This window comes from Alligator sinensis, unplaced genomic scaffold (genome assembly GCF_000455745.1).
Source record: "Alligator sinensis unplaced genomic scaffold, ASM45574v1 scaffold1550_1, whole genome shotgun sequence".
Taxonomy (NCBI): Eukaryota; Metazoa; Chordata; order Crocodylia; family Alligatoridae; genus Alligator; species Alligator sinensis.
The window spans coordinates 469,804-479,080 of record NW_005842885.1 but is presented as its reverse complement, the minus strand read 5'-3'; the positions used below and the strand labels follow the sequence as shown (position 1 = coordinate 479,080).

The following is a 9,277-nucleotide window of genomic DNA, read 5'->3' as shown; positions in this document are numbered from 1 at the left end:
CAGGAATGAAAGAAAAGGAACCCAACAACACACCTACCTTCTAGGAAAGGATAGCCAGTAACTAGTATGATCTGCAGTGGAACAAGACAGAAAAATGCTGCAGCAATTTCTGTGTCAGCAAATTCCTGCCTGAGCTCAATGAATTTGCTGTTGTTTGAGGCTCAAAATAAATATGGAACATTTATTCCATCAAATAAACTCCCTCCTTTGATAGGGCATCTTTGTTCCAGTATCTTACCCAGGGACAGCTGGTTCTGATTGAAATTATGTGACATGCATGGGATTATACTCCATGACAGTTGTCTGTAATTTCTGTATCACTTGTTGGCAGTTGTTTGCACAACTGGATTGCTAGTGCATTGGGTGCATCTTGGCTGCTTTTGCTTAGTTCTCTCTCAAAAGAAGCAACACCTTCAACACAGAGAAGTGTGAATGTTTTAAAATCGGGTATCTTAAGAGTGTCCTCCCCCATGATCGACTGGTTGATCAACCTCAGTAGATTTGTAGCAGAATGTATTTGGCCTTCAAACTTCATATTTTTTGTGGGTATTCAGTGTTGCTAATTCATTTCCCATGGAGAGTATTGATTCCTCTGTACTCTGTCTTCCAATTTGCTGCTTCTAATGAAGTCTTAAATGAATTATCCTGGTTATGTAGGTTTGGGAGACTGGCTTCATTCTGACTTCGGCTGTCTGGGACTTCATTCTATGATCTAAAATCTCTCCCTTTCTCATTGTTTTCAAACCGAGACGTACTGAAATGTGGTGTCAGTGACAAGATGGAAAATCCAGGAGATTTGTGGGGGAAGAGGATGCCTGCAAAAAGTAATTGTGCCCATTATGGATAACCTTTCTCAAAATTTAAAGGTTAAAGGACAAATATCATTTTCTAACTATGGATATGGTGGTGGAAATCTTTAATTTGCTTTTTGTACTTGGCTATTCCAAATTCTTAATGAAATATAATGTTTTGCACCTAAGGTTCTTTGTTCTGCTGTCTAATAATGAAAACAAGACCAGATTCAGAGCTGGCTATTTATTTATTTATTTATTTTTACAGATTTTCAGTCAAAGCTGTTTTTTCTTTTTTGTCTTATCACTTTGCATCTTGTTTCAAGATCATGGCATGCTTTCTGATCCATTATCCATTTTTTTCGAAAAACATTTCTTGGTGAACTCTCTATAATTTAGATGGAATTAAAATTTTGGAGACTAAATATGAAGGTCTAATAATATATGTTGCCACTTCTGAGTACACCTGTGCACATGTTGAATTGTCCTCCTGAGCATCCTGTTTCCTATAAATGAGTCTAGTGCAGAAGCAGAAAAAAATCTTCAGTCACTGGCTACAAGCTTGAAATTTCAGAATTGTAAGGAGTATAATTTAGCACATCATTTTTTTTTTTTTTTTTTTAAATACCGAAGACTAATCTTCTTGTTAATTATGGAATTTTTGTCCCCATCAATTTAGACTGCTAGATCAGTTCACCAAGCTGTTTATGTGGGGGGGAAGTAGGCATGCTAGAAGGGAGGGACAGTCTGCAATCGGACCTAGACAGCTTAGAGGGGTGGGCGGATGAGAACAGGATGGGTTTCAACACTGGCAAGTGCAAGGTACTGCACCTGGGGAGGAAGAACCAGCAGTATACCTACAGGCTGGGCAACTCCCTTCTCGTCAGTGCAGAGGCAGAAAAGGATCTTGGAGTCATTATTGATGCCAAAATGAACATGGGTCGACAATGTGGGGACGCGGTTAGGAAGGCCAACTGCACCTTGTCATGCATCCACAGATGCATCTCAAGCAGGTCCAAGGAGGTGATCCTCCCCCTCTATGTGACACTGGTCAGGCCGCAGTTGGAGTACTGCGTCCAGTTCTGGGCGCTGCACTTCAGCAGAGATGTGGACAATGTGGAGAGGGTCCAGAGGAGGGCCACTCGCATGATCAGGGGGCAGCAAGGCAGGCCCTATGAGGAGATGCTAAGGGACCTGAACCTGTTCAGCCTCCACAAGAGAAGGCTGAGGGGGGATCTAGTGGCCGTTTACAAACTAGTCAGAGGGGACCATCAGGCACTGGGGGAGTCCCTGTTCCCCCGAGCACTCCCAGGAGTGACGAGAAATAACGGTCACAAGCTGGCAGAGTATAGATTTAAACTAGATATCAGGAGGTGCTACTTCACAGTCGGGGTGGCTAGGATCGAACCAATTTCCAAGAGAAGTGGTGCTGGCTCCTACCCTGGGGATCTTTAAGAGGAGGCTAGATGAACGCCTTTCTGGGGTCGTTTTACCCCAGTACTCTTTCCTGCCATGGCAGGGGGTCAGACTTGATGATCTGCTCAGGTCCCTTCCGACCCTACAAACTATAAAACTATGTCTGTTTCTCTCTCTCTCTAGACTAGAAGGATTTGACAAAAATGTTTTAAAGTACTAATAAAAAAACGGAGCTTTGGTATTGACTTTGTTTTCCCTGAGCCTATTTAGATATGTTGAATAATTTTGTTGTGTCAGGTTAGACTAGGCCAAGTCTGCTGCTGTTATGACAATAGGCAGTACTACCTGCAGCTGCTTGAGTAGGCATAGATCATGACTCTTGGCCAACCTGCGTGGGACATCATGGCATCGGTAAAATAAATGAAAATGGCTGTCTTCTCGAACTCTGCACCTTTTAACCATCTGTACGTCACTAACACCTACTTTGCAGGCAACGAGTGTCAAAGAGTATCATGGAGACCTGTGCTCTGGCCACTGGCATCAATTAGGCCTCATGATCACCAGAAGGGAAGACCTGGCCAGTGAGCTGCACACCCACACTTATCATAGTGCAGATTGTGACAGAGACTGTCTTATTGTCAGCAAAGTGAAAGTGATACCAAAGCAGCCGCATAGAGCCAAGCACAAGAGTCGGCCACAAATTAACATCCATAGTACAAAAGTGTAAAGCAAGTACCTTGACTTTCAAAGGACCTTTGATTTAGCTATGTCTATGAAAGCAACAACTGCAAGTGCTGAAGGAACTTGGAATGGACTAAGAACAGTCATCCAGGAAACAGCCACAGAAGTATCTGGGGAAAAAAATAATCGAATAAGATTGGTTTGAAGATATGTTGCCACTTGTTGAGGCCAAGAACACAGCCTACCTGAATCCAACAGAAAGTTCCAAGGCTAAACTGAAGCATACCAGGGCAGTGGTACAGAAAACAGCCAGTTGATACACAAACCTGTACTGGACTGACTTATGTCAAGCGATGCAGTTTGCCTCAGACACAAGAAACCTGCAAGTCACGTATGATGGCCTAAGAAAGCCTTTGGCCCAGTTGTTACTAAAGACCCCCTCATGTCTCGACACGGCAAAGTAAAAATCACGGATAAGAACAAGCAGATGTCATGCTGGTACCCCAGGACATGCATGATGCTAGCATCATCACTCTCTACAAGAACAAAGGAGACAAGGATGACTGCAAAAACTATAGGGACATCTCTCTCCTCAGCATCACAGGCAAGCGTTTTTCCATAGTCATTCTGAAACACTTGCAGTAACTTGCTGACCACATCTACCGGGAATCACGGTGTGGATTCAGAGCACAGATCAACAGTGGACATGATATTCTCCTTTTGCCAACTGCAAGAAAAATGCAGAGAACAAAATAAGCCATACGTAGCATTTGTCAACTTGAAAGCTTTCGACATGGTCAGCAGAGCAGGTTTGTTCAAGGTCCTGGCAAAGATTGGATGCCCCCTGACATTACTCACTATGATGCACTCCTTCCAGAAAAACATGTAGGCCACAGTTCAGTTTGATGGATCAACGTCTGACAGGTTTGCGATGAAGAGTGGAGTGAAGCAGTGTTGTTTTCTGGTGACCACACTGTTTGGGAATATGTTCTTTATGCTGCTGCATTATGCTTTTGATGGCTTGGAGGAAGGCATATACTTTCACACAAGATCAGATGGCAAACTCTACAATTTATCATGTTTAAAGGCCAAGACAAAAGTGAGGCACATACTCACTAGGGAGCTCCTTTTTGCTGATAATACTGGACTTGCCCATGAAGAAGGCCAGCTACAAATGCTCATGAATTGCTGGGCCTATGCTTGCAGGATGTTTGCCCTGACCATCAGCCTTAAGAAGACTGTGGTCCTAGGACAGGTGGTTCACCAGTCAGCACCTATCAACCTTGACAACACACCTCTTGAGGCAGTGAACAAGTTGTGCTACCTTGGATCTACAGTGAGTGGCAACTTATCACTTGATGAAGAGTTAAATGTGTGCATGGGAAAGGCTTCTACCACTTTCACTAAGCTGTCCAAACAAGTCTGGAATAATACAGAAGTCGTAATCAAAACTAAGCTGCTTGTGTACAACACCTGCAATCCTCAGTGTTCTGATGTACAGCAGTGAGACATAGTCAACATATGAATATTAAAAAAAGAAACTGAACAGCTTCCACCTATACTGTTTATGGCACAACCTTGACATCAAGTGGCAAGACAGAATTACCAACACAGAGGTCATCACTAAAGCCAACCTGCCAACCATGACTTCACTATTCAAGCACCGGCACCTACTCTGGCTTTGCTGTCTCTGTAGGATGGAAGATGGGCACATCCTGAAGGACATCCTGCATGGGCAAATTGCAGGTGGGGAGAGAAGAGTAGGGTGCCTGAAATTGCACTTCAAAGACATCTGCAAGCAGGGCATGAAGGCCTTTGGAATCAACCCAAACTTTTGGGACGCCTTAGCAGAAGACAGGACAGAGTGGCACTCACTTATCAATCATGGAGTCCAACATCCTGAAGAGAAATGGTTTCTCCAATTACAACAGAAATATAACTGAAGGAAATGACCTGTCAGTACAGTAGCCCCTAATGTCATGTACACCTGTGACCACTGTGGCAGGACCTGCAAGTCTAACATCGGTCTCTATAGCCACAAGAGAGATCCACCACCAGTCAGTAGAATAACTGTAATATCCACTGTCACTCAACAATGAACGGATGCCATTCAAAAACATTATACCGTTTTTTAAAAGAAGATTGCCATTTTGTTTTGCATCTGGTTTAGTTCTTATGACTCATGAGAAGTTCTTGTCTTATCTGTCATCTCTTGCAAATGATACGTTGCATTTTAGCACTTGACAGTTAGTGGACTTGGAACAAGAACACTCTAAGGCTGTATACAGATATTCATTTCACGGAAAGAAATTTCTTTCAGTAGAAAAATATCCGGGGAGCTGGACTGTACAGATGTTCCTTCAGCCTCATGACTGGGGAGCTTGTCTGTAAAGCTCTCCAACCAGGGGGCATTAGAGGGCTACTCCCTGGGCCATCCCTTCTCTTAGGGTACCCCATTGCTTTCCAGGCTGCCCTCTTCTGTGCCTGGGACAGGGAGAGGCTATCAAGTCAGGTGGTAGCTGCTGAAAAGCATCAGCTGCCACAGACAGCCAGGAAGTGGAGTGTTCCCACCCTCAGAGCATGCCCACCCCTATCCTGCCAGTCAGCTGATTGCCAGGAGGGGGACATTCTTCCCTGGTGGAAACTCTCCAAGTTCTTGCCTGCAGGAGAACGGCTCTGTTCCTTGCACTTCTAGGGCAAGGGGAGGCACTTAGCCACTGGGGCAAGACTTGAGGTACCTTGTGACAAGGGCACAGTAGAGGAACTGGGAGCCAGCAGGAGAATGCATTCATAGGTCCGGTTCCCAGTCCCTTCAGGTTCCTCTGGCCCTGCTCCACTCCGATGAGTGGCATGGTGGTAATTTTAAAAGCTGGAGGGGCTGGTAGCCAGGCATGCAGAGGCTTTCCCCAGTCTGGTTGGACTCCTTGCTGCTCCACTACCCAGCTAAGCAGTGGGGCGGAAAGAGGATGCCAGTGGGAGCTGGATTGGGGAGACATTCCTGGAGGCCTGCTACCAGCCTCTGACTTTTAAATCATTGCCCCACTGCTTGGCTAGACAGCAGGGATGGCAAAGGGAAACTGGTGGGAGCCATCAGGCCTCTTGCATCTTTCCAAAACTGGGAATTGCCTGATTTGGGGAAGAGGCAGGGGTGGTGTCTGTTGGTACTCACACCTCCCTGGTCTACAAGCAGGGGAGGGAATGGCTGCCCCCCATGCATCAAGAGTGGGGTGACACTGGTCTCAGGAAGGCAGGGAGCTTTTACCTGGCTCCACTAAGCCATGGGAAAGTGCATAGAGACTGTCTCATGGGAGAAACTTCCAGAAACAATTTAACCCTGGTTGTGGCCAGGATATTTTTCTCCCAAACCAGGCATTTTGTTTTAGGAGACAAAGCCTGTATATTTGTACGCTTTTCATTTCTGCTGGGAGAATGGTGACTCTCCTGGTAGGAACTGAATATCTGTACCTAGTCTAAGATAGAGAAGATAATTTAAGCTTAAAAAAAATTTTTTTTTAATTGAGAAGCAATGCTTTGGTTTTGTTTTATTCTGATTTTGCTAAGCAAAAACAGAATGTTCTTGCTTGAGGTACTTTTAAACAGGACATAAGATCCAGGTCCTCAGCTTAGTTTAATTAAATCCCAGATGACAAGGTTGGAGGGAATAAATTTAAATGAAAAATGATACTGTGTTGGTGCAGGTACATGTTACGCTTAGACCTTACTAAATTTGTGGAAAATAAGTGGTGTTATAATTGAAACGTGCTTTGAGCAGTTGCACATTGAGGGTTCATACTGTTTCTAGTCTGCACAGCTCTGATTTGTCACTAGAGGGCTGGCGACCAGGGACATGGCTAGGAGCCAGGACACCTGGGCTCTATCCCTGCTGGGGCTGGGATGGTGCATCCTGGGATGCTGAAGAACAACAAATTGCTTGTTTTATCTCTGTGGAGCAGACTGAAGTTACCATAACAATAGCTGGGTAGTAGGGCCCAGAATTAATCCCTTCCTCTAGTAGTGTAACTTTGAAATGCTCAGAGGGCACTTAGCATGAGTTAATGAGCTTTAACATGTTGATGCTCATGTTGTATGTGTCCCTTAGTGTGATCTAAGTGTAATGTGTAACTTCATCCTAAAATAGCGACAGATCTACTTGATACAGATTATTTGGTTGGCGTGTACATGTAACAGGGAAGAACCCTACTTTCTGCATCTGTGATAATAGTTAAGAGTCCAAAGTATTTTTAGTTACCTAAAAGCCTCACCATAACTTTATTTGCTTGAGAAAAGAAAATTCATATCACAATCCTGGACTGATATGATGTATTGATATGATGGTGCACAGTGAGGCTGAGCCCGGACCTGAAAGCCTGCCTGAGCCCAGCACCCTGCCTCGGTCAGGTGGTGTCCCCTCACAGAGCCAGCACAGAAGGAAGTGGCCACTCCCGCCACCCAGGCCCTTCCTGGGGTGACCTGAGCCTGCATGGCAGTGGCAGGCACATGGGATCCTGTGCAGGTTCGGAGCCAGCAGCAGCATGGTGCAGAGCCCAGCGGGCAGCCTGCCTCTGCCCTGCACACAGGTCCAGGAGGCCCCAGGGTGCATCCAGCGGGGGGGAGTCCCCCTACATCCCTGGAAAGGCCCAGGCCACCTTTGTGTCAGCCCTGCCGTGAGGATGGGGCGAGCCAGCCTGAGGGGAGAAAATCCCTGGGAGCAGCGGGCTGCTGCTGTGCTCTGCACCGCGCTACAGATGCCTCTGGAACCACATAGGACGCCATGTGCCTGTTGCTGCTGGGTGGGCAGAGTATGCAGTGTAGCCAGCATATGGCAGACACATGATGTTTCACGAGGCTCCCAGGACAGCAGTAGCGTGGTTTAGAGCCCAATGTGCAGTGGCAGCCCTCCTCTGCCCCACTCACAGATTCAGGGGGCATGTGCCCCACATGCCTTCCCCTGGATGCTCGCAATGGTTGGGAGCTCCCCCTCCCCTGGGTGAGCTGCCCAGGCTCTGAGCGCCCCACTACCTGCCCTGCCTGTACCCCGTTACCTCCCTCACCACGGGGGCCTTGATTTTCCTCTTCCCTTCTACCCTCCCCAACACACTTACTTTCTGGGTGCAGCTCCACACGCGGTGCTGTGTTCCTGGCTGTGTGCAGCAGGCTGCTGTTGGGCTGTGGATGTGTGGCCCCTCCCCCTGGCCTTCCACGTACCACTTCCAGGTCATCTGCGTACCACTGGTGGTATGTGCACCACAGTTTCGGAACTGTTGCTCTACTGTCTCACAGACAACTTTTCGTGTTATTCTGACTCCAGTGGAAGTCACTGACTTGAGCTTCCCTGCCAAATCTTATGTCAGAAGACTAGTCTTTAGCAGTTTTTATTTTCTTCTCTGCTGACTGGTTTGTTGGAACTTTTGGACACCTGTGTTAATGCAGTATACCTCTGACCTTTTTTTTCTTTCCTTGCACAGATTTCTTTCTTTAGTGTGTGACCTCTTGGGGTGAGCACTACTGGTGTTGGTGGCAAGGACTGAAGAAGCTGGCATTTCATACGTTGGCACACTGAGGAGCTGGGGAAGTAAGTAATCTATTAGCTATATATGTTCATTTGTATTTTTCCATCTTCAAGGAATTTGAGAGTTTTGATCCTTCCATACAGAGAGAAGTGAATGGAAATAGATTTGGGGTACTCATTTGCACTAATGCTTTTTCATGAAAGCAGCAAAACTTGCATGCCTCATTCAGAACTTCAGGAGGACAGCTCTGATTATAAGGACTTGCTTACTCTCACAAATTGTATCACTTCATTGACACCGATACAGTTAAAGGAGCAGTACCACGTTGTTTAGATGCAATTATGCTGTGTAAAGGTGCATTCTTACAGGATTGTTGTTTCTGTGTGGGAAAAGAAAATACATCAGGGCAGCCAGACTCTTATTTTGACTCACTTACATTGGTGACACACATTTAAAGGTGCTTCATATCAATTTCTGTGTAAGAACAACTTCTACTGTTGTATTGGTTGGTATAGCTTATTCCCTTCCCTGTATGGGAAAATCAATACTTATATCAGGGATTTTTATATTGACATAATTAGGGGTGTACCAATAAAGATTTTCTTGGCCGATACTGATAGCTGATGATTAACCAGCCATATCGGTGGATACCAACCCGATACCTGATTTACATGAATGCAGCCTGACAACCTGGAGAGCAGCACTCAGCTGGTGAGCCTGGGGAGGAAGGGGTGTGGGGGAGGGAAGAGGCATGGGGGTGCAGATTAAGGCCCCCACGGTGAGGGAGGGAGTAGGGCAGGGACATTGCCTAGCCAGAGCAGTGAACATGACCCCAGAGCAGGGCGTGGGGCAGAGCTGCAGGTGACTCATCTGGGTGGG

The 9,277-nt window shown here is 46.1% G+C and overlaps 1 protein-coding gene across 2 annotated transcripts in view; it reads left to right on the top strand.

Moving 5' to 3' along the window:
• APBB2 (amyloid beta precursor protein binding family B member 2) overlaps positions 1–9,277 on the top strand; it is a 290,361-nt gene that overhangs the window by 27,265 nt on the left and 253,819 nt on the right. Inside the window, exons 1-2 of one of the 2 annotated variants that reach the window (XM_025192055.1) lie at positions 803–824; positions 8,354–8,460. The gene's annotated coding sequence lies outside the window, so the exon portion shown is untranslated. Of the gene's footprint in view, positions 1–802; positions 825–8,353; positions 8,461–9,277 lie in introns of those variants that run through there. The other variant, XM_025192056.1, reaches the window with a different exon arrangement.